The 25,663-nt window shown below is 35.6% G+C and overlaps 1 protein-coding gene across 1 annotated transcript in view; it reads left to right on the top strand.

The window, feature by feature from the left end:
• The window catches only part of LOC129747733 (protein spaetzle 3), an 83,477-nt gene that overhangs the window by 22,145 nt on the left and 35,669 nt on the right, over window positions 1-25,663 (top strand). The window lies entirely within an intron of this gene.

The raw sequence follows: 25,663 nt of genomic DNA, 5'->3' as shown, positions 1-25,663 counted from the left end.
GGTGTGTCGAAAATAACAGTATTCTGGCTCTAACTTTTGTGAATGAAATTATACCAGAAAGATTCTTTATAAGCATTTAATGAAATTAAAATACACACATTTTTTTTTCTTAGAAAACAAAGTTGTAATAGTTAATAAGTTTGAATGGATTTTTTAGCAAAAACTATTATGACGGCTTTATTCAGTTGAAATATCAAATATTTGTTTGTCAAATCATGGAAGATAGGATGTTTTTTAAACTCGAGAAAAATCAATTCCAAAGTTTGTCAATTTTGAACCCAAAATCACACATTTAACCTTAATCCGCTCTTTAATATCAATAAAGGGCGAACACGAAATTATTGCAACAGCTAAAATTTCATGTCAATTTTCTTCGAAATTGCCCAGTATTACTCCACCGGTCGCAGCTCCGAACAGTTCGGCGGGTTCATGTCTTTTAGAACAAAATGGACAAAATTTGCCTCATACCACTACAGGACACTTTTAGAATAGTGACATGATGCCAAATCTGGCCAAAATAGTGGAGCTTCATCGTGCTGCTGCAAGAATGGCAAAAGGCGCTTCTCGAGGTACTCAGATTTGTAGATCTCGTCATTTGCTGTGCCATTTATCACGAAAGGCTCAATCCTCAGTCCTCCTACCAAAAGAAATATTTGGAGGCTAACTTCGACGTTTTCTTCTTCTTAAATTTGTTGTCCACACCGAACTTAATCTTGCCGGTGAAAAACTCACGGCTTAAGACGTTGGGATTTGCTATAATCATCCGCTTAATCTTTCCTTTGTCTTTTTGGTCTCCGGTCTCGGTTTTCTTCAAGCTCCTTCTAGCTCCAGCGTCCCTGACAGTTTGACATCAATGAGAAAGTGTGCAAAATTTGGTTGAATTTTACCCAATGGTAAAAAAGTAATGCCCTGTTGAATGTGAAGCAATAATTTCGTGTTCGCCCTTTATGACACTATTGGAAGTTTGGCGGCTTGTAACTTTGGGTGCATCCACATTGAATTCTTAGATCTTTATTTTGCATCGTTTTATTTTGACGCACCCTTAAAGCCCAGGAAAAATACTCTCAAATCAGATCCAAGGTTACCGAAAAAAATTATTTGCCATTATCAATCTTAGCATGTTTTCCAAAACAAAGTTAGAAATTCGGAAAAAATTTGCTCGGGAGCAAAGGCAACAGAATTATGTGAAATTATCGACTTTTTGTGATTTCGGCAACCTTGATTAAACCTTGAGTATCAATTTGACAATGTTGACTTAAACTGCCATCTTTGATGATTTGAAAATCTAAAAATGCAAAAACGTGCGAAACTACGTCAACTTTTCAATCCTCTTTTCAAAATTTCTCTGGTATAACTTAATCAATTTTGATGGTTCATTAATTGAAAAGTACGTTTTTCACACCACTTTTTTTTTTTAATTTTTGTGATAATGATCTTGAAAAAATTCAAAAAAATATATCCTTGTGTGCAACGTATAGCTTCTAACTTAAGCATCTTTGAAAAAATAAAATGAAAAAATTTTATAGCGGAATAACGGAAAATTGAAGTGTTGTAGCTCAATATTGTCAGAAATACATATTTGAGATGGGTTAAGAAGTTTTCAAAACTATAAATTTCATAAAAATTGATTGCGAATCAAGAGAGATATATTAGGCTTGCCAGATATTTTCAGAAAAAAGCGGGACATTTGGAAAACTCATAAAAAAGCGTTATTGTTTTGCCAAACTTTACATAAACCATCAACCAAAGTTATTCATAGAAAGTACACTTGGGATTTTCTTTAACGCGGATTGATTTTGCTCAGTTTTTCTTACATGAGTTCTATTTTCATGGTTTTTTTTGCCATAAGCAAGGTTATTTTCCACAGTTCTCGCAAATTTACACATTATATGACAGAAATATTTCAAGTCCTACATGTAAACGCGGATTTTATATCGCGTAAAAAGCTTTGTGGACGAACAAATATATTTCATATTTGTTTTAAAAATTTGAAAACTCTTGAAAAAATTTGATTCATTGTATGTAAACTTTGGACATCTTAGTCTAAAAAGATAGTATATGAGAAAAGGACATTTAACTAAGATTCTATCGAAAAATGAAGATCTATAATCATTTGGAAACACCTTAAACAATATTTTCTTAATGATAAATTTATTCACATTGCATTGGTTGAACGTGCTCCAAAAACGCTCAACTGAATAAGAATCTTACTGTTACTGTCTTAAGTAAACTCTGAAAAATTGATGCTTATTTTGAGAAAATGCTCGTATTCGAAACATTTTTTGTATTGAACCAACGAATTGAAATTGAGGATAATGTTTGAGTTTTTCCAGTGGAAGTCAGTGAACTTTCTAAAAGATTTCTATAAAAAAAGCGGGACATTTTGAGAAAAAAGCGGGACATTTTGAGAAAAAAGCGGGACAGCGGGACATTCACCAAAAAAGCGGGTCATGCCCCGCTTTTGCGGGACGGATGGCAACCCTAAGATATATTGGTTTTAGTCAGGAGTGTCAAATTGACACTCCATGGACTGTAACAGGTAAAAATTTCTGGCACATACGAGGGTTAAAGACCTTTTGAAAGATAATTATTGCTGGAGGAAGAACCGACTCATGGGGTGGTTTGGTTACCTATTATTTTCTACCCAACAATGCACGAATACAAAAAATAATTAAATCAAATTATTTTTGTAACTATATTAATCATTTTAAAATACTTTTACATCAATAGTTTTCGTATTAAATCGTAAATTTAGGAAATTTCTTCTAAACTTGAAAGGTGAGCTAAGTTCGCTTTGTTCAATTGTCAAAATCCATGAATTTGTTCAAGAGTCTGATAGATCAATCTTGATTCGAAAATAGAAGATTTTTTTTTAGGAGAACCTTTCATTTCTTAACAAAATTCTATACTCAAATCAAACAAGCCCAATCTTTCAAACTCTTTTGCATATTCATCTTAGATGAAAATAAATTAAATTTTCAAAAAAAAAAATGGATCAAATTTTCAAAAAAAAAGTCAGTGATAAATTTTTTTTTGCTTAATGCAAACTAAACATGAACCAAATTATGGTTTAGTGAAAAATTAGACTTTTGAAAAAGCTGCAATATCAACACATTGTGGACCAAATATGAGATGTGTATCTCATTTTCTTACTTGCAGCTAGTTTGCTTCATTAAAAAGCATAATTCAAATGTTTTGAATCTAATTATGAAACTTCATGCTACAAAATATAACACAACACTTACCGTTGTATATAATATTATGATATCAAATATATTGAACTAGCTGAATGATCTATTGGTTTCTGAAATATAAAATGCCAAATTTTGGTGTTTTGACGGCTGAAATTTTCCCGTGGTTTTAATTGTGTTAATAATGTTGAACAAAACACCGAGAAAATATAGAAATATGTGCAGATTTTTTTAGGTGAAGATCAGGTCAGGTGCTGTTATTTAACAGCAAATATTTTTCATAAAGATCCAATTTCATAATGATAATCCGTGAATGATTTTTTAAATAAAATTAGAGTTTTTTTGCATAAAACAAAACTTAGAAAATAAACTCAAACTTCACTTTCTTTGTGATTTTTGGCTGAATTTTGAACAAATTTTGATTGAAAATTTGAAATTTGGGAATAGTATTTGGAATTGTTATTTTTTTTAAATGTAATTTTTTTTCAATCAATCCTCATCATGGTTTAGAACCAACAACTTTGAAATGAGAGCAGCAGCTGGAGTTCCGAAAAAATTACGAAAAAATAAATAGAATAAATGCTATATGGACAACAAATATGTAAGTATTTTTGCAAATCTTTCAATTGCTTTTGATTCGATTGATAAAATACCATTCCGTGTCACATCTAGGCGTCATTTCTTTCCACGTGCTGTGTACAATTAAGCAAGAAAAAACATATGTAGTTTGCATACGCGACGCCCCACGTGCATAAGAAATATAGGCACTTTTTTGAGAAACAGGCGCGTAATTGTTAAATTTGTTTTATTCGATCGGCAAAATGTCAATCTGGATCACAGCTAGGCGTCATTCATAACCATGTGCTGTACAAATGAGCTAGGAATCAAGTAGAAAAAAAATCACATCAAGGCTTCATATCGCCACCCCTTGCATTGAAAATATCCTTGGTTGAGAAATACGCGCCAAAATATTCCCACTGATTAGTATGCTATGTCATAGTTACTATCCAATGAGGTACATTGGTTACCAACCACTCGCGACGTATGTTCGCGACGCCTCGACCATGAAGACAAAAAACAAACCGCCCAAAGGAAAAAAAATCTCGAGAAAATAGATGTCATGACTTTAATTTGTTTCAAAAAACTACAAATTTTGTATGGGAGCCCCCTCTCCTTTAAGTCGGAGCGGTTTTTAACTATTATAGAAACCATCTCCGGCCCCAAAAACCCTAAGATGCCAAGTTTCACGATGATCGGTTCAGTAGTTTCCGAGTCTACAAGGAACAGACAGACAGACACATTCATTTTTATATATACAGTACCAGTCATAATTGTATAGAAATTGGAGGCAAGCGCACTGTCACTTCGAATATGGACTTCCATAACTTTTAACTCTGATGATATTTTTAGATCAAATTTTTTGCGTTAGATAGATCAACTATCACACTATTATATCACAAAATTTGAGCTTTCTGGAGTTTGTGTGGCCTGAGAAACAGTAATTCTACGAAAATCGGACTTTTTGGACTTTTCTCATTCAAACTGCGATATCTCTGAAACTATGCTACATTTTTTATTGAAATTTTGCACAGTGATTCTTGAAATATAAAGCTAGCATGCCTGAAGTTTTCGAAAAGTTCTATCGATAAGATCAAAAGTTACGCGAGGTGCAATATTTCAGGCATGAACCTTGAAATGCGATTTCTATAGAATTTTGGACGATTCATGAGAACAATATCGTTTCCTCCACCAATCAGACAAAAAATGTCTGACAAAAGCAATGAAGAAAAGAAAAAATGAAATAAATGATATATTTGTGTTTTGAAATCAGAATCTCGCGATATTGTTGTGATTTTTCGGTTGAAATAGATTTACTGGTTGTTTAACAGAGAATATGATTTTCCTATGGAAACATTCGTCCAAAATTCTATAGAAATCGCATTTCAAGGTTCATGCCTGAAATATTACACCTCGCGTAACTTTTGATCTCATCAATAGAACTTTTCGAAAACTTCAGGCATGCTAGTTTTATATTTCAACAATCACTGTGCAAAATTTCAATAAAAAATGTAGCGTAGTTTCTGAGATATTGCAGTTTGAATGATAAAAGTCCAAAAAGTCCGATTTTCGTAGAACTATTGTTTCTCAGACCACACAAACTCCAGAAAGCTCAAATTTTGTGTTATAACAGTGTGATAGTTGATCTATCTAACGCAACAAATTTGAACAAAAAATATCATCAGAGTTAAAAGTTATGGAAGTTCAAAGTCGAAGTGACAGTGCGCTTACTTCCAATTTCTATACAATTATGAACGGTACTGTATATACATAGATCAATTAATTTCTTTGAGTTCTGTCTGTTTCAAATAAAAGTATTTTTTTGGATTTTAAAAAAATGTGGAGAATCGTGGGCTACAAACTAGATAACGTGCAAAGTTTATGAGTTGACCCAAAACTGAAATTTCATAATTCATTTAGTTATTCTGAAGAAATTTCAAATGAGGAAATGAAAAAGAGAGTTGCTTATGATCGAATAATTCCTAAAACTTGGCTCACGAACGTTTCGGCAATTTTTTTTCAAAACTCTTCATTTGGCATAAGAAAACTTTACAGATAGGAAAAACGTACTTGAAGTTCTGAATTTGTTAAAAAACATACATATAGAGGTGGCTCAAGATACCCCAAAAGCTATGATTTGCAAATTGGTTACGTTTATGTGACTTATTGATGTTTCATCAAAAATTTCTTTTCCACGATGCAATTAGCAGGTGCTTGTTTAATTATGTAAGTAATGTTTTTGAATTTTTCTAAACCTTGATAAATAAAAGAAGCATATAATCCGTATTCAGGTCAACAACAAATAGATAAATATGCTTACGCAACGGCGATGACAGATAATTTGAGGTTTTTATCTCAACACACATCTGAGATATTCAGATTGGCCCACGTTTCCCCACTCTGTCCTAATTTTTTCCTTCACAAAAAAATGTTGTGCTGATTTTATGTTCTAGTCAGACCGTTCTAAAGACAGTTTTAAAAATATTAGTATTTGCTAAAATCGCATCACTTTAAATCAAACATTAAACTTAAAGAGAATAAAAAAACAATATCTCTCTCCCTAGAAACGCTCCTAGCTATTCATTAGAAGTAGCACTATCTAAATAAAAAATAATCGACTCTGAGAGCATCCGGTCGGAAGTGAACATCCCCCTTTAAATGGCGCTCGTCCGACTCTAGGTAGGTAATTGATTCAGTTTGCCATTTGCGTCACGTGTGAGCTCGGTGTATAGATTTGCATATGCCTGGTGCGAATGTTCCAGGAATAGGAAACATCCGCGACACTCGAGCTGTAAATTGATTGAGAAAAGTTCCGTTCTGTTCTGATTGAACCCTTCGTGGGTGCCATCTTTTGTTTTAGCCTCCGTGTCGCTGACCTGTGTTTCAATAATGGATCGGATGGCTTGATTTTTATGATGGCTATAGTAACTGTTTTATTGATCTTCCGGAGGAAAATGTCAAGTTGTCGAGAGCCATTAAAGCAGTCATCACTCACACTCGATATGTGTTCGGTACGACCTCAGCGGGATCAATTAAACCTTCCGATGGCTGCGAAAAAAGGCGACGATTGTGTGTCTTACTGCCCTTTGGGTGCTTATGTTTTATGGGTCGGCTAGGTGATGAATCTTTATGTCTTGATCGATTTTATACGCTACCCACACGCTCGAAAATCATAAACCAATTATCGTTAAAAAGTAACCATTTTCACACCTTTCCGCGTTAAGTGATTTTTTTACTTTTTCCATAGAAGTCATTTTTTGACTTCTCTTGAGAAGTGGGATATATGGTTACTTTTTAACCGCATGAAATTTATGCGGAGAAGAGGGAAATGGTTAATTTTTAACCGCAAAGCAAAGCGAAGGAGAGCAAGATGAATGAATATTTTACGTTTTTTCAAAATTTAAGAAAGGAAATCAAGATTTCCTCAAAAAATTTCGGGATTTGAGCAATTTTCGAAGATAAAATAAAATTAATCCGAAAAATTTCGGCAAAGTAGCAATTTGTATTTTTTTTTCTTTAAACTTAATCCTTGCTTCCCAGAGCAGCAGCAGCAAAAATGATTTCAATCCAAACCCTTACACCCCAGGCACCCCTTCCATCGAGGAGAACAACAGCGAGGCCATCGACTCCTGATAAAGTTCCGGATTACATTGACATCAAGCGAATCGAACACGGCAGCTTGGTGAACGACTCCACGCACTTCAGGCTGTTGTGGTAGATAAATTAATGATCGGTGTACCTACTCGTAACGAAGCTTTAAGATGACGTTCGTAAGCTTTGCAGCATCCAGATAGGTGGGTGGCAAATATCCAACCTCATTGCACAACATCGCGATTATTCATGCTGCACAAACGCAGCAAATCCCGTGCCATGAGTTGTCACCGACGCAGATGACCTGATGCTGAGATTGTTGGACAGATCACCGTGAATCAAACGAGCAACACGAATCTTTCGGTTCAACTTCGGTCTTCTCGTTATGCTTCGACACCTAACGGTATGGCCTACTTCGGCTCACGTCCCGCTGTTCAAAAAAATTCTCCCGCCCGTTCAGCATCAGGCATGCATGTGCTCTCCTCGTTCCTAATGATTCCGGAGGAAAAAGCTGCAAGCAAAAATAAAAAATCAATTCAACTTTTTTTCGTTCTAATTACGTGGTAATACTTACACCTAAATATATTTATATCGATTTGAAGTTCAAGAATGATTTGTTTTTAATAGGCACTATCATTTTGTACATGTCATGTCCACGTAGTTGAATCTTCTTAAAGTTGACAAATTGAACACCGCCTTACTGCTGCAGCAGATTAATGAACATCTTCATTGCTGCTTTTTTATTCCTTTCGAACATCTACGGGACCGGGCCCGTTCGAACAAATTACAGGTGAAGAGGAAATTCCGGATTGTCAGCCGATCATGCGTCATAATCCAGATCAGGAATCATCTGCTGGTTTCATCCAAAGGGAATGTCCGCCATCTCAGTGCACCCATTTGGAGTGCTCGAACCCGACCGATGCAGCGATGGTGCAAACCCGGTATTGTTCCTCGAAGGTCTGTTTAAGATAAAACAAAATATTGAAAAATATAGATTTCATATTTCACTTAATGTTGTTAGTGCTTACCTTGTTGAGCGATGATTGCAATTAGTTCTGTCCAGCTGCCTGATTTTGAACCCATTACTGTGACGAGGAGCCGGATTACGGTTTTGCGACTAAGCAACTTCCGGCAACGATAATCTTCAGGCATCAGGGACTGAACTAAAACAACTTTTGAGTGGAATCGGTTTAACACGTTCGTCGCCACGTCACCCATATATGGGTGACGGCTCTCTTAACCTTCCCATGCCGTTCGCAAAATATCCGTTTCGGGGAAATTTGAGTTGTAGTTTGATTTCGTTCTCCTGGCTGTAAATGTTAACCGATTTTGATGATATTATATTCATTGTGAAGGTAATTTGTTCCTATTACTCAAAATTTCAAAATAAAGTCGATATGTATTACCAAGTTATCAGAAACTGGTTCAGAAAGTAAAAAGACCGAAAAATCAATTTTATTTTTAAAATGCTCATAACTTTTGACAGCTTTTCTGTATTTAAGTGTTTCATTGATGTTTGAAATTGTCAAGAATCCATCTATTCGACAGTGTATAGATATGTTGGGGTCCAATGAAAGTTTTGACCGCTATCTCAGATCTTCCGGTAGAAAAAAATCTAACTTTAAAAAAACGATATCCATTTTTTGCTTTGCTTAGCTGTATTTCATTTCCCAATGGACCAATTTTCAAAACTCAAATTTCAATTTTTTGACGTTAATTTGATCATTATTTTCATAGAACATACTTGGTCTGTCAAAATTCATAGTTCTTCAGTATATTGGAATGATGATAAAGAGATTTTAAATGTGCGCTTCGGGTCATATTGACCCGAACGGCATGGGAAGGTTAAGCAAGGTTGCTGCTCAGTTCTGCCACGCGTTGTAAATCTGAAGCTCTCTCGCTTTACTTTCATGCTCTGAGATTTTTTTTGGGCGACGAACGTGTTAAGTCGGTTCCAGCACCTAGGAATCAAGTCCGTTTAGGTTGTATTGAATTAAAACTGCTGAAAAATTAAAAATAAACTAAAATCAAAGTGGCTACAGCAAAGATTGTTTCTAAAATGGCGGACATGAAAATGTTCTTGCGTTTGTTGATCACATTTTTAACCATTTCTTAGCTTTTGCATGGAAACTTGGGATATGGTTAAAATTGCACTTCGAAAAATTCTTAAAATGTAACCATATTGGCTGTTCTGCATCGAAAACCATAAAATGGTTATTTTTTAAACATAAATGGTTAAATAAAAATGAGCGTGCATAAAACAGATCAGCCATCTAAAGACCCATTTATAGTTCTCGTGAAAATGAACGTGAACCCAAAAACGCGGCACAACTAGCCTGTGTAACATGGTGGAATCGATGCGAAATGATTGAAAGCAGAAATTCTAGCCGGACTCGTTCTTTACAACTTTCCAGATCTGTTTTAATTTCGATTCCACCGGTTTACATCGCGGAAATTATTGGAATGAAAACGGTTGTGGGGTATTTTTAATGAGATTATTCACGTTCTTTTTTCGAGAACTGTAAATGGGCCTTAAGGCTAACATGCTGTGAGGAAATGCAGAAATTAATTTCATTAGGATCTGTAAAAGTTTATAAGCCCTTGATGTAGAAATATTTTTACGCTTTTTGTCTTTACTTAAGCATCACAACTTGAAAATATGTATCGTATTTATACAACTTCATTGAGTAAATTATCCATTTTTTAAATAATATAAACGATTGCGATGCCAAAACGTTATAAATAAAGACTTCTTTCACCAGTCGAAAATTATCTTCCTTGTAACGGGTGGCAATTAGAATTTTTGAATTTTTTCGAGGCCCCAATTCTCAAACATAAACGAGCTCAGTGAAAATGAAAGTAGGTATGTATGTGTTAGCTTTGTTGTTTTGTTTTGTTTATGTTCCCCCAGAAGCGTTTCGCGAGCGCGTTGTACAGTTCTAAAGGGTGTCCATGATGAAATTGCCACACACAAAATTGGTTCGCAAAATTCGAGTTTTCATCCGATTCCCATCAAATTTTCAGGGATTGAAAATTAACTATTAAACTTCATTTTATCATTTTACTCGTATTTCATTTACAGACTATACGTAAATGCCCGCACCTTGGCCTTAGCTCAGGCCATAAGATTCTGCACAACCTGTGAACCAACCCTTTTTTGCATGTAAACCCATACTTTCTTCAGTTGACTGTTTTCACTACTTTAGGTCGTTAAAGAAGGTGCTGCTTCATAATCCCCGATTACTTCTCGATGGGGCGGAGTTCCGGAGTGTTGGGAGGGTTGAACATTTTCGGCACGAAATTGATCTTATTGTCCGCATACCCTTTCAGCACGTCCTTAGAGTAGTGGCATGAGACCAAATCCGGCCAGAATATTGTTAAGACGTTGTGGGCCTTTAGGAGAGGAAACAGCCGCTCTTTCATGTACACCTACCCATTCATCGTGTCCTGGGTCACGAAAGGTGCACTACGCTTCTCGCAAATGCAGATGGCAGATGGCCAAACCAGGAATTTATTCGCAAATTTGGACATTTTCTGAGTGCGGACTTTGTATTCAACTGACCAAAATGTGTACCAAGCGTAAAATATTTTTAATACCAATGTTGGTAAAGAATTGGTAAAGAAAAAAAATGTATGATGAAAAACCAGTTTTTTATGCTTCTTTAGATCACTATGTCTCAGAATTCCTTTCACTCTTAAGATTCAGTGTAACCCTTTCCTATTGTCCGATTCCGCTCAAATTTGTAATTTGGCCTTCTGATGACTCCCTTAAACCATCAAAGTCTTTTTTTGCAAATATTTTGATTTTAAAGTAGGTATTTGTTATAAAGAATTTGATAAATTAAATAAAAAATATTCTAAATTGTGATTTTTATTGAGTATTAAACCGTGAATAGCTCTTCGCACGATGAAACAAACAACATGTTTTGTTCAGCACAAAAATTCGCATCTTTTGATGGCATTGGTATTAAAAATATGTTACGCTTGGTACAAATTTTGGTCAGTTGAATACAAAATTTTTGGACCAAAAAATTTTTTTTTTCTTGGAAATAGCTTGCTTGTTTTACATTTTGATACAAATTTGGTTCATTTTTCTTTTTTTACGTGTAATATTTAACCCAAACAAAATTTTAAAAAAAATATTAAATATATAAATTTTATGAAAATTTTTGTATCCAGAATTTATTTAAAATCTAATCTTACAAAAGTGAACTTTGGCGCATGGTATTGCCAGAATTGCCGCAACTAACTTATTCAATTCTGGTTTTGAGTTTTTAATTCTAGGATCGATTCTTCTTGCTTTAGCCGTGGCATTCGAGAGAGATCATTAAGCTGATCCATGAGGTTAGTGTCTTCCAATGTGGTGTTCGACTCATCCAAGGAATTCAAAAAGACCTCAAAAGGATCCTCAGGCTCATTGTTAGTCGAAGATGAAGAAGCATTATTCCTGACCTGACAATGACCTGATATTTCTTGGATTGTGTCCCATGTCTGCTTGAGAAAGTCTTGAAAAATGAAATAGAACTAATTAAAAATGTTTGAATAAACAGGTTGATTATATTAAATTACTAATGCCAAGATCCTCTGTTCGTCTGTGATGAAAGGGCTGTTTCAAAAGTTAATCCTTGGGTCGACATATATTGCCGCCAAGAAGATTTTGTTCGCCATTAGACAAATACGCCTGTTATCCATCTTCTCAGCCAGAGTCTTGGAAATATCGTTATCTGTGCGTTTCACGGTGAAAGTACACTTTTCTCAAATTAGGAAAAAATCGTTAAACGTAACTTGAGGGTTTTGCCACTTGAATGTTGCGTCTGAAAATGGCTTAAAAGCTTGTACAAACCTGTCGAGGAAAGCCCATGTCTAATTATCGATTATGGGTTTATCTCCATCGATTAGAGTTGATAAACTATTTCTCATTGATCAAGGATTGTACCATAATGTACGTACTATTCCATCGCGTTGGACAGTCCAGTTTGGGTTTAGATCGATTGCTCACTGAAAACATTTTCTTGAAAGGTAGCTTCCGCAGAACTTTCACCATCTTCCGTATCTCTATAAGCTATTCTTTCATTTGGGCTCTTTAAGGGTATCACTTACTGCTAATTGCAGCATGTGTTCGGCACAGCGTACACCTTGTGGGTTTCCACTTCTTTTTCTTCATCATCGTCATTCTCGTTATCATTGACCTCGCCAAACAAACCGGTATCGTTCAAATCCAGTTCTTGGGTCATCCTGAGACGGTCAATAGTAGCGCGCATATTTTTTGCGTTATCCGTCGTTACGGTCAGCAGTTTGTGGATGCCTATCCCATAGGGGTCCAAAAGTTTCAGCACCTCTTCTGTCAAGTTTAGAGCTGTTTGCCGGTCGTGTAGCTCAATAATTTTCAGTGTACGAATTTTAATTATCTTTTTGTCGACGAATTGTATATTGACACCTAGGAACTCCCGCTCCATCCGGGTGGCCGCGTCCATTTTGAGGCAGATCAATTTGTTGGCAATTTCGGACTTTATTATAAGCTGTATTTGGGCCGCCACCTTCGAAAGAACTTCACGAATTGAGTCCAGATCCAAATGCTTCAGTTTTAGACCTTCCTCGATGGGTCTGGCAATCCGTTGAAAAGCGGGATACTTCAGCAGATTGAGAGGCAGACTATCGATGAAGTAAACGTTTTTTGGATTATTCTCACTTCAATCTTGGCAAGTTTCCTGGAGGGACAAGGCTCTGGTTCCTCATCCTCCTCCAGAAGTTCATGTTGCCTGGCAAAATCCTTGTGGCAAAATCCTTGTGTGTTATAACGTCAATAGTAGCTGAACTTTCGTAGATCTGTTAATTTTTTATTGCACAGCAAGCAAATGGCAACTTTTGCTGCAATGTTTTTATTGAACAATTCGTCATCATTTATGATTCTATGCGCCATTTTTCAAGAGAAAATCACGAATCACTAAAAAAAAACAACTTCTTCTTACAGAACGAATGTTACACTGATTTATTCTGTTCGTCTCTCTCTGTGGCTGCGCAGCAAACCATTGTACACGAGACGTCTCACGAGCATTGTCTCCCGAGCTTTTTCGCGTACATCCAGTACACAGAGCTCGCTCGTGTCAGAAAGAGACGATATATCCCCGAACGCATCGCAATATTTTCCGAATGAGAAGTAAACAAGCAAGCAACAAATCTCATGTGACATGCACAGTCGCAACGCTTGCGAATAAAAAAGCTGTGAGCGAGAGCAAACATTTTCGTCGACATTTTCTGTTCCTTCGACTTCTTTTCCATCAGTTACGATCACAGGACTCTCAAACTTGCAGGATGTAAACAATGCACTATGAACTAAATCCACCCAAATTTTCATAGAATTCTACCCAACGGTAAAAAGTTAGAGCAATTTCATAGTATGGCAATTTCATCGTGGACACCCTTTAATCGTCAGTATTAGTATTTCACTAATGAAGAGTGTTTATCACTATATCATCCAATAGTTGATGGGATCCATTATTATTTTTTCACTTATTACTCCAAAAAAAGCTATTGTTATAGTCATTAACGTAATGTGTAGTCAATTTTTGGCCTTTTTCAATCATTTTGTATTTTTTTAAACCATGTTTTCATCAAGCGTATCGCTTTTTTCTTATTTTTTGTCATTTTTCATAATTTTTTTTTTATTTTTTTTTGTCATTTTAAGTGTTTTGTTTGTATTTGTTTTTTGATAATATGAAATTTTCATCATTTTTGCGTACATTTAATAATTAAAAAAAAAATGTCATTGTTGTTGTATTTATTCACCATTTAAGAACGTAAAAACGTATTTATGGTTTTTAACAAACTTTGAACTCAAGTGTCGTTCCAAAAGACCAAAATGTAGATCGAAATAAACGACGTACTGTGAAGTCATTTATAGTCTCAACAGTATTTTTCATACCTATCATCAGTGCACTAGGACTCACTGTAAATAGCTTCTGCTAGTCTTACGAAACCCTTCATACAAACCTTAACCTTAAAACTGTAAGTACACACGCTAGAATCATGAAGTGATAGAACCATTCCACATACAGATCGTTCAAACACTTTCCGACGTCCCTGTGTCAAAAGTGTAGCCGAAGTGAATAATCGCGCGGATCTTCTCCTCACCAGCTCAGCCAGATGCATTTGATGAAGTCTCTCACATGTATTTTTTTTCGCAATACTATTTACTCTTCACTTGAATGGAGGCTCCCTGGAAGTAATTACTTACCCTGAGTGATGCTGTTCGTAATTAGATGCTACGTTAAGCTGGTGACGTTGGGCTCTAGTGTTCTTTTTTTTAGTAGGTATTTTAGTCTCTCAAAGCGCCGACAACGACGTTCACCGGATAGATGGGCACAAATCTCATCTCTCCATTTAGTTCGTGTTTGGGTGTCATCGGACGCGTAGTGATCGCGGTTGTAGTGCCAGTGCTTTGGGCCTAATAGAATTGGCCGTTTTTTTGCTTCTTTTGCTATAGTCTAACGAATGTAAGTGTGCTACTTCTAAAGGTTGGGGTGCTAAAAGTTTTTTCACAGATAGTGTTTGCTTTGGATAATTTATTTGTCCGATAGAGCGTGGTGTCTTGTCTTACTTCAAATGTCACTCATAATCTGCGGCTCTTGTCGGAAGTTGTAAATGCATTCTAATTCTAATTCATACTGCTAGAACTACCCTTTATTTGCATACGAAACTCTGTTTTTTTGCTGCCTTAGGGGCTATCAAACTCGAACGGAGGCGTCTCTGAGTCGACTGATTCGAAACGAGGTGGAGTTGTTTGCGCTGATTTTGGCGCTGCGGTATGAATCACACGCCGGGTGTGGGTGAAGTTTTCAACCCGTATCGTCGTTGTCGACGTCGAATCTCGCCTTGAACTTTTGAGTGTGTCGATTAGGGGCACTTCAGAATGGTCGAGTTAATTTCTTATTGATCAGCTTTCATTCGTTCGGTAGTTTCCTATCCATCAATCAGGCGCAGTGGAATAGAGTCAGTCGCAATTGTTGTCGTAAATCAAAATATGGTCGAGTCTCCAGGTTTACGGAGACGGATTGCATTTTGCTTTAGGCGTTGATGGTGGTGTCTATTTTTTCCTGCTGCACCCGGTCAGAAGCAACTTGCATCGAGCTTACAGTTAAAGATTTTGATCTTCAGAGATCAAGTTGAGGCGCAAGGCGTGGCCGACCGGTTTCGCACTGAGTAGCGATACCTATATGGCAAATAAATGAAACTGTAAGTGTTTATTGGTTGTTTCCTGTCCAATTAACCGGGATGAAGAGTGTTGGAGAGGAAGCGATTATGATGAGTTGATTCATTGAACGATCTCTTGGCATACAAAGTAGCAGAGATTTATGCTAGGGGCTATCAGAAAACAATTTTTTTTTTGTTTTTGGACTGTTTTGTTAATGATCGGGAAAGAAGCACTGCTCGTGTGATAGTGTGTCTCATCTATTCTATTCGTCCATAGGTGGTACAAATTGAATCTATTTTCATCACTACTCTATCTGAGGACTTTGGATTATCCTGGTCAGAACCAGTAGAAAATCCTAGTTGGAGCTAGATGATGTTGTTTTCAACTGACAAAAATGTATACGTTCTAATGAAATCAGCCTAAAAGTATAATCCTTTAGTGTCAGAAGGGTGCAAGTGCACTTGCACCCTTCTGACACCAAACTGTCGTAAACTTAGGGCTGGTCCTCGTTCCCTTGCCGTCTTCAAGTTGCTGCTTTTCCACTGCTCCGTGATCTTCTCACTACGAAATCCGAATTTAGAATGGCCATAAAGCACGAGTGCTGTTCTTTTTATAGGCAATATGTCCACGCGTTCGCCTACAATCAAAGTAGTCCGTTTTTGCAATTATCTCATATTCTTTGTCCGTCAGTCAGTGATGCATATTTGAGACATCATGAATTGTTGGTTTTCTCTCTTTTTCTTGTCTCATATGTATCCTACAATACTTCCCTTCTGTACTCTTCTAAATATCATATCTCCAATTCTTAATAATTCGTACAGTATTATTTACTAAAACTTACTCTTTTTGCTTTTTTTTTCTACTCTCGGAGTTTCAAACACAACGTCCTTTAATCTATTTAAATACTTAAATATACATTCTGTTGTTAAGCTTCAGATTCGATTTCCCTCCATCGTTTTCTCGAAAAAAAAGTCGTTCGCTTTTCCATCGAAAACCTTACAAGTTTCTCTTACTTGAAAAATAATTTGTCTCTACCTTCTAGCTTTCTCTACTAACACAATTGTTCTGCTGCTACTACTTCATCGGAGACGGAGAAAAAATCGGCCGAAGAAATAATATTCCGTTTTTCAATACTGTGAGTCGTTCATCTTTCCATCAACAAAGAGTGTTTGCTCATACTTTTTTCTTAATTCGAACTATACTTCAAGTCGTCCGTTTTTATTTTTGAGAAAAAACGCCTACCTCACTTCTGCTTTTACTTCTCTAGAACGTCAAAATATTCTAAGGTTCTTCCTTTTTCTCAGAGCTCTTCCACTGTCGTCCGCTTTCCCATCGGAGACTTATCAGAATTTTTGCTTTTCCTCATTCTCGCTTGAGAAATTTATTTCCTAGAGATTCTGCCTTTTCCATCAGAACTCTACATTCAATTTTTTCTAGAGTTTCTGCCTTTTCTATCAGAACTCCAAACTTCGTCTTTCATACAGAAGTTTTTTTTTCATCTAAACATCACTGTTTCCATTATCTGCAAAGACTGTAAAGACTCTTCCACTGTCTTCCGCTTTCCCATCGGAGACTGTCCAAAATTTTGGCTTCTCCTCATTCTCACTTAAGAAATTTATTTCCTAGAGTTTCTGCCTTTTCCATCAGAACTCTACATCAATTTTTATTCTAGAGTTTCTGCCTTTTCTATCAGAACTCCAAACTTCGTCTTTCCTACCGAAGTTTTTTTTCATGTACACATTACTGTTTCCATTATCTGTAAAGAATTTCGCCTTTCCTATCGAAATTCAATCGTTTCCACACCCTCATTGAATTAATGTGCTCAAACTGAAAAGTTTGAAACATAACTCAATATTCAGAAAAGATTTAAACTCTTTATTTTATGAATTTGCAATCCATCTAGTAGATTCGAAGCTGCTACCGACAGCGCCATTGTCGTAAACTTAGGGCTGGTCCTCGTTCCCTTGCCGTCTTCAAGTTGCTGCTTTTCCACTGCTCCGTGATCTTCTCACTACGAAATCCGAATTTAGAATGGCCATAAAGCACGAGTGCTGTTCTTTTTATAGGCAATATGTCCACGCGTTCGCCTACAATCAAAGTAGTCCGTTTTTGCAATTATCTCATATTCTTTGTCCGTCAGTCAGTGATGCATATTTGAGACATCATGAACTGTTGGTTTTCTCTCTTTTTCTTGTCTCATATGTATCCTACACAAACGAAACAGGATTTTCATTGACACGTTTTTTTTATAAATAGCTTAAAAATATCGAAATAATTTTTCTTTTGACCTGTGTCTTCTACAGAATGTTAATCTATATTTTAACTATCCAATAAACAGTTTTTCTCAGTTTTGATAAAAAAATCACTTGCACCCCTCCGATCCTAAGTGCCTCAATTGATGTTCGGCTTTAATACATGAAGGACCGTGATGTGTTTTTTTAGGATCGCGAAGAAATCTAAACCAAGTAACACCGAAATTTAGTATATATCAGAATTCACTGGACCAAAAGTTACAAATTTAGTTTCTTTGAACGACCGAAAGTGTTGTGTTCAATTTTATAGAGCTCCCTGATAAATTTTATATCGTTTGAGTTTGTCCCGAACTGCCTCAGCAATTGATAAACTAGCATTAGCAAATATTATGAAGGTGTTTTGTATCCGTCAAAACCGTCAAAAAAGAGACTGATCAATGTTAAACCCCAAAGCACCAAACTCTAAACAAAGATGAAATCGATTTTGAAATCAAATTTCAAGTAGTCTAATAAATTTCTGTGGCTATGTTTTACGTTCATAGGAGTCCAGTACTGGTTTTAAAAATAAGAAGCAAGCCACATTCCCCTTAACAGAAAAAAAATCAAAAAATATTGAAAAAAGTGATCAATCTTACCCCGGATTACGGTAGTTTAAATCTATTCATAACACAAACGTTCTTGCTCACATTTTCACACCTATACGACTTCTATCAAGACTGCTCTAGCTTTGACCTTTCAACTTATCAGTACCCTAAACTGGGGGAACATTGATCACTTTTTTAATTCATTTTCAAATATTTTGGAAGGGGTTGCTTTTTTATAACATTTGAAAGTTTTGAAATACTTACTGTGGTTAGGAGTATAACGCATGATTATTGATAGTTGAATATTCAATCAACATTGGTGACTATAACTGAAGGATTGTCACAGTACCAGATTTCACGTTTATCGCTATGTTTTACGTATCTCAACATCTTCAAAAACATCAATAACAGTAATTTTTTGTTTGGACTCAATTGAATTTTTCAACGGGTTCTTTCAAAAACAAATAGTTATACCTACTCAAAAGATGGACAATGTTGCTGCATACATTTAGGGGCGAAAATTATAAACAGGTCAAACTTTTATATCACACAACTCATTTGCTTCTGAATGCAATCATTTTGTCAGAAGAGGTGTTTGAAAATAATTTAATCACCGGTTGTTGTTATAACTTTTACACTTATTGATATTTCTCGGTGAGTAAAGTGTCTGTTTGTGATTGTTCGAAAAAAACAGATAGTTCCAAACTTTAAAATTACATTTTAAGTTATATAAAACATCTTCAACTACAAACCAAATCAAGACTATTTAAAACTCAATTTATAGGCTTTCAAATGTACGAAGCAGTTTTCAGAAATTTTAACTTCAGACTCAGTTAATGATGTTTATCTGCAAAAATTTTATGTTGACCAAAGTTCCCCCAGTTTACGGTACTCTCTTCTCTGTTTAATCATTCTACTTTTAATTATAAATTTAATCTGTTCGTTCACACATCCCCTCTCCTTTTCCAAACAAAACAATATTAGTATAGCTGTTTAAAAAATACTTTCCCTTTCTTAAGTTTTCAAGAAAAACGTCATAGCACACAAATAGTGCGTTTACCATAGAGAAATATGCTGACTTACAAAAAGAAACTCTAATAATCGCTTCCAAAAAATGTGAACTTTGTTAAAAACCAATTTAAAACATCGCCCTAAATCTTTTCTCAGTTTCTAAGAATTGCAAATCATTGGTCATTGATTTTTTAGAAACTAAAGCTGTTTTCATAAAATGCTGTAATGGTATTCTCTTAACGCGTTTCAAACTTTTCACTCGACGCTCTTTTTTTAAAGTCAGTTTGTTCAAGCTGTCCTATCTCGCTAAATCGCCTTATTATACTCTCTTATCTCAAGCTTTGCCTCAACAAGCTTGATGAATAATTGCATTCTCAATAAGCTTTATAGTTCCAAGTTGTCTCTTTGACTCACTTGAATTATGAACTATTCATTCAAACTATCTTCTCGCAACGCTTCAGAGATTGTTCTCATCTCAAGCTGTTCTTCCAATCAGCTTGATTTCCAACTTGATGAGTAACTCGCCTTAAAATTTCAAGCTGTTCTTTCAATTCACTTGCAATTCCTACCAGTTAATAAGGCTGTTCTCTCAATTCACCTTTCGATTTCAAGCTGTCCTCTCAACTTGCTCGTTTTTTTCCCATCAATTACTCAGGCTGTCCTCTCGATTTCAAGCCGTCCTCTCAACTTGCTTGTTTTCTCAATAATTACTTAGGCTGTCCTCTCTACTCTTCTTTCGATTTCAAGCTGTCCTCGCAACTTGTTTGTTTTCTCATCAATTACTCAGGCTGTCCTGTCAACTTGGCTTTGAATTTCAAGCTGCCCTCTCAACTCGCTTAATTTCTCATCAATAATTCTGGCTGTCCTCTCAATTTGCCTTTCTATTTCAAGCTGTCTTTCATATTTGTTTTCAAGACGTTTGATTTTTAAGTAACTTTGATGATAATCAACGTGAACCGTTTGTTTTTTTATTTTTCTTAGCTTAGACAAACTTCAAACTAATACTACATCTTATCTCAAGCTGTTCTTTCAATCTGCTTGATTTCCAATTTGATAAGTAAGTTAACTTTTAAGTTGTTCTTTCAATTCACTTGAAATTCCTATCAGTAACCAAGGCTGTTCTCTCAATTCACCTTCCGATTCCAAGCTGTCCTCTCAACTCGCTCGTTTTTTCCATAAATTTTTCAGGCTTTCCTCTCAATTTGCCTTTCGATTTCAAGCTGTCCTCTAAACTTGCTTGTTTTCTCATTAATTACTTAGGCTGTCCTCTCAACTCACCTTTCGACTTCAAGCTGTCTTCTTGACTCGCTTGTTTTCTCATTAAATACTCAGGCTGTTCTCTCAACTCGCCTTTCGATTTCAAGCTGTCCTCTCAACTCGCTTGTTTTTTCATCAATTATTCAGGCTGTCCTCTCATAGCTCAGGATGTCCTCTCAACTCGCCTTTCGATTTAAAGCTGTCCTCTCAACTCGCTTGATTTCTCATTAATAACTCTGACTGTCCTCTCAACTTGCCTTTCTGTTTCAAGCTGATTTGATTTGATTTCTAATTTGATAAGTAACTCGCCTTTAACTTTCAAGCTGCTCTATCAATTCGCTTGGAATTTCTGTCAGTAATTAACGCTGTTCCCTCAATTCACCTTTCGATTTCAAGCTGTCCTCTCGACTCGCTCGGTTTTTTCCATCAATTACTCAGGCTGTCCTCTCAACTTGCCTTTCGATTTCAAACTGTCCTTTCAACTTGCTCGCTTTCTCAATAATTACTTAGGCTATCCTCTCTACTCGTCTTTCGATTTAAAGCTGTCAACTAAACTCGTTTGTTTTCTCATCATTACGCTGGCTTTCGATTTCAAGCTTTCTTCTCGACTCGCTTGTTTTCTAATCAATAACTCATGCTGTTCTCTCAACTGGCTTTTCGATTTCAAACTGTCCTCTCAACTCTCTTGTTTTTTCCATAAATTATTCAGGTTATGCTCTCAATTCGTCTTTCGATTTCAGGCTGTCCTCTTAACTCGCTTGATTTCTAATCAATAATTCAGGATGTCCTCTCAGCATGCCTTTCTTTTTCAAGCTGTCCTCTCAACTCGTATAATTGTTTTCAAAACGTTCAGGCTGTCCTCTCAACTCGCCTTCCAATTCCAAGCTGTCTTCTCAACTTGCTTGAAATTGTGATCATGTTCAGCTTACGACTCGATTGATATTTAGTTTTTATTGTTAATTCGGCTTTATTTCCAAAAAAGCTTTGATTTCAAAGTAGTCGAAGATTCCTTTGAATTCAGCTACAGTATTTGAAAGACCCAAATACTAGTATTTCACTAGCTACTTGCTAGCATCCTCAGTGGGTTATCGACTGAAGAAAGTGTATCATTTCCCTCTTTTAAATTGTCCAAGCTAGGTAGCTCTGAATTATTTGTAGGTAAAAAGAACCTTCGAATGCTCGGCAAATGTGCCGTTGTCAGTTTCTTGGGCCTACCTACCCTTTTCTGGGTGTTGTCAAGTAGATTATTATTGTTACCCGCCCTATTTTGGGCGTTGTCAGGTAAATTATATTTCTTCTTACCTAAGAACTTGAACAGCCAACTATGACCTGGTCCGTTGTCTCCGTTCAACAGATTAGCTGAATTTTGATTGAAAATTTCAATACTTTCCGCTACATCTAACTTCAGCGAATTACTGTTCAACGATCGAAGTAAAGAAATATTTTCTTGATCGATCAAATGGCCTGTTTCACAGATGTGTAAAGCTACTGAAGATTTAGGATTCTGTGAAGGAAGAACTTTTTTCTTCGAATCTGATTTGGCAATTGCCAAATGTTCTTCGAATCTATCTATTAACTTCCTTTTTGTTTGTCCAATGTATACCTTATCACAGTCGGAACAACAGATCTGGTACACACCGGATCTATGTAGAAGTTCCACCGGATCTTTTGTTGATCCTAAAATGGATTTCAATTGATTATTGGAACTACTAAAAACCAATTCAATATCAAATTTTGTTAACTTGGATCGTAATTCAAGAGCATTGAAGCTATTAAATTCCATCGATCTCCGTTGAAACTCGTTTTGAATTGGAGTTAAAGTAGTGAAGGATTTCCTCAGAAGAATTTTTTGTTTTTTGTTGATGATGGCTTGAATAGAATTGGATTGATATCCGTTCTTATTAGCCGTTTGGAAGATATATTGAAGTTCCTTTTCTTCCCCTTCTTTTGAGAGAGGAATCGAATTCATTCTGTGGATCATATGATGGAAAGCGGCCATCTTATGTCCGAATGAATGATTAGAGGTGCTCGGGATAACCCTCATAGTATTGGTTGGTTTCCTGTAAATCTCAAAATTGAAAAGATTTTCTTCTCTCTTTATAAGAACGTCCAGGAAAGGGATTTTCTTATCCTCTTCCACTTCACAAGTGAATTTAATATTCTTATGTAAACCATTTATGGCTGTCAGAAGTTCCTCAAGAAAATCTTTGTTTACTACACAAAAAATATCGTCGACGTATCTCCACCATTTTTCGGGTAGTAAATCCTGCTTTTCAAGAGTTTCCTCCATATGATATATGGATATATGATATATATATATATATGATTGACGGTTCATTGATTGAAAAGTACGGTTTTCACACCACTTTTTTTTTTTAATTTTTTGTCGTCATGATCTTAAAAAATTTCAAAAATATATCTTTTTGTGTAACGTATAGCTTCAAATTTAAGATTTCTTGGACACTAGTGAAAGTTTTGTGTGCATTTCGTAGCTGACCTACAGTTTTTTTTTCCGAAGCAGGGTTTTTACTGGAAAACTGAAGTATTGTAGAGGTGAATCATGTCTGATGAACATATTTGAGATACATTACGGGGATTTCATAATTAAAATTTTTGTAAAAATCGGTTGAGAAACAAGAGAGATTTAGCGATTTTAAGCGAGGAGTTTCAAGTTGACACTCAAGGTCTGATTAGAGGGTTTTTACTCCTGGGCTTCCAGGATGTGTCCATAAATAAGTAATTATGCAAAATTTGAAGATTTTAAGAATTTTTTAAGGGTCCCTGAACACATTTTTTATTGGGTGCACCCGAAGAAAGTTACAAGCCGCCAAACTTCCAATAGTGTCATATTGACAATCATGAGTGTATTAGGGTTAATCTTTTAATGATTTTTTCTGAAATGAGCATAGCAATAATAATTTTTATGAAGTTATATCCTTTTACTTCGAGTAACACAACTGAACAGGTTTGAAGCCGATATTTCGAGTTTTATGGAAGTTGTGACCAATCGAAGTTGAAAATTAAATTTTAAATACGACTTTGCAAATTTCTTCAAAACATTGTTCATTAGATAATTGTGATTTATTCAGATTTAAAAATTTGTTAGAATTTCCAAATCTGAAAAAATAACTACAATTTTCCAAAAATCATTTTTTTTTGCCTTACGCTAATTTTCTTCGATACCTCACACATGTGTTGGAACAACGTCATGGAAATACCATGAGTTAATTTCTTTAAATCTCTAGATCTTTGTTTTTGTAAATTCATATACGGCTCAAAACTATTCACGTGTTTCTTCGATATTTGGAGGTTTTACATTGATTAGTTAGAAAACTCCTGTTTTAATAATATTTAAGAAACAAACCATTTCAGAGGTTCGAAACTTGATTTCTGTTTAAAAGTTTATCAAAATCTGTTGAAAATTCCAGAATTATCCGGATGCCAAGTTTAAATACGCGTACCTACTTTAAAATGATTATTTTTGCACACATACTTATCCCAGAATTTTTTTCGCACGTATCCATGCCGAGCAAATCTGTTTGGAATCCTGAAAAACCTGAGTGTTTAATTTCACAATTTTCAATCCCAAATCCAGGCAATATTGAAATTTGAAATTTTAGTTGATATAATTGTAAGCTGCATTTGTTTCTAAAATTCTTGGAATTTTTTCTAGAAGTAGTTCCTAGAATTTTAACACTTTTATTTAAAAAAAATCAAATTTTACTCACAATATGACATCGAATTGCCCGTTTTGAGTGGGGACAACAACCATATTGGGTGGTCACGATAATGAATGCTTAAAAGCAGAACGTCGCCATAAAATGGCCCGTATGGCGGAATAATTCCTGCGGTAAATGGTAATTTATCAGACTTAGAATTTCGAGCCGTAGCAATCGATGGGGGAGTAAATGGATGCATGAATCATAAAACTGACAGTCGTGCGTTACGTCTTCTAACTGACAATGTACAAGATAAATATATTGTTGCTGATCGTGGCGGCTCGTCTGAGGTCCAGGTATTGTAATTAAATTTGATCGCACCGACACTTCCCACCTGGAAGTTTTTATTTTCGTTGATTTGGTTTGTCACGTTGTGTCGTGGTCATTTATGCGAATTTTAAAGTGTTTATGTGGGGTGTTTTTTAGTGGATTCGTGGAATTGGGTATGGTATGAAGGGTTTGAACATTTCGTACAAACGATTTCTTACAGGATCGAAAGGTTGGTTTGTTTCAAGTTTTGAAAAGTAGGAATATATGTTTAACTACTCAACTCAAAATTTTATGAACTTTCTAAATTCATCTGTTGAAGATCAAGACATATTGGTGTTTATAATTTTTTTCACAAATTTGCATTTGATTTGAAATACCCACTCCTTAGAATTAAAATGTAGCGGTAATACATTGTTTCACTAGGTGTAACCTACAACAGAACTTGTTGGAGATAAGCTGTCGGTTGGAATTGAAACACGAAAGTTTCAGATGACTCCGAATCATTCAGGTTGGTCATTTCGGTTGTGCAAAATGCATTCTCTCACTAGAGTGATGCATCCCTACATAGTTACACTGGTTCGAATAATTTTCTTCCATTAGCTCTCTAAATGATAGTATCATAGAATAATAACACATTTTGCTGAACAGTGCTACTCACCAAGACGGTGTCAGAACAAGCGATAACATTCTCCATCATGATTTCATCAGTCAGATCAGACGCTGAGCTGCTGGCTGCTTGTTTTGAGTTATGTAAACTACGCTACGTAATTTCTCGGAAGCGCACAATGTGGCTTCCAGATTTATTGAGCAATCTGACGTATTTAAATTGTGGAAATTGATCCGGGCTGTAAGCTTAAGTAGTTAAGGTGTGGGTTTTTGTTTGGATTTAATCTGAGACGTCACTAGATGTTTAATTCTTTTAATTAAATTTGATATATGTATTATAGATATTTTTTTAAATTTAATAATTTGTTTGTTTAACCAGATATTTAGAGTTTTACACAAGTTACACTTTCGGCTTCGAAATACCGAATAATGG

This window comes from Uranotaenia lowii, chromosome 2 (genome assembly GCF_029784155.1).
Source record: "Uranotaenia lowii strain MFRU-FL chromosome 2, ASM2978415v1, whole genome shotgun sequence".
Taxonomy (NCBI): Eukaryota; Metazoa; Arthropoda; class Insecta; order Diptera; family Culicidae; genus Uranotaenia; species Uranotaenia lowii.
Note: the sequence above shows the minus strand (reverse complement) of the source record. Positions and strands in the feature narration are given on the sequence as shown.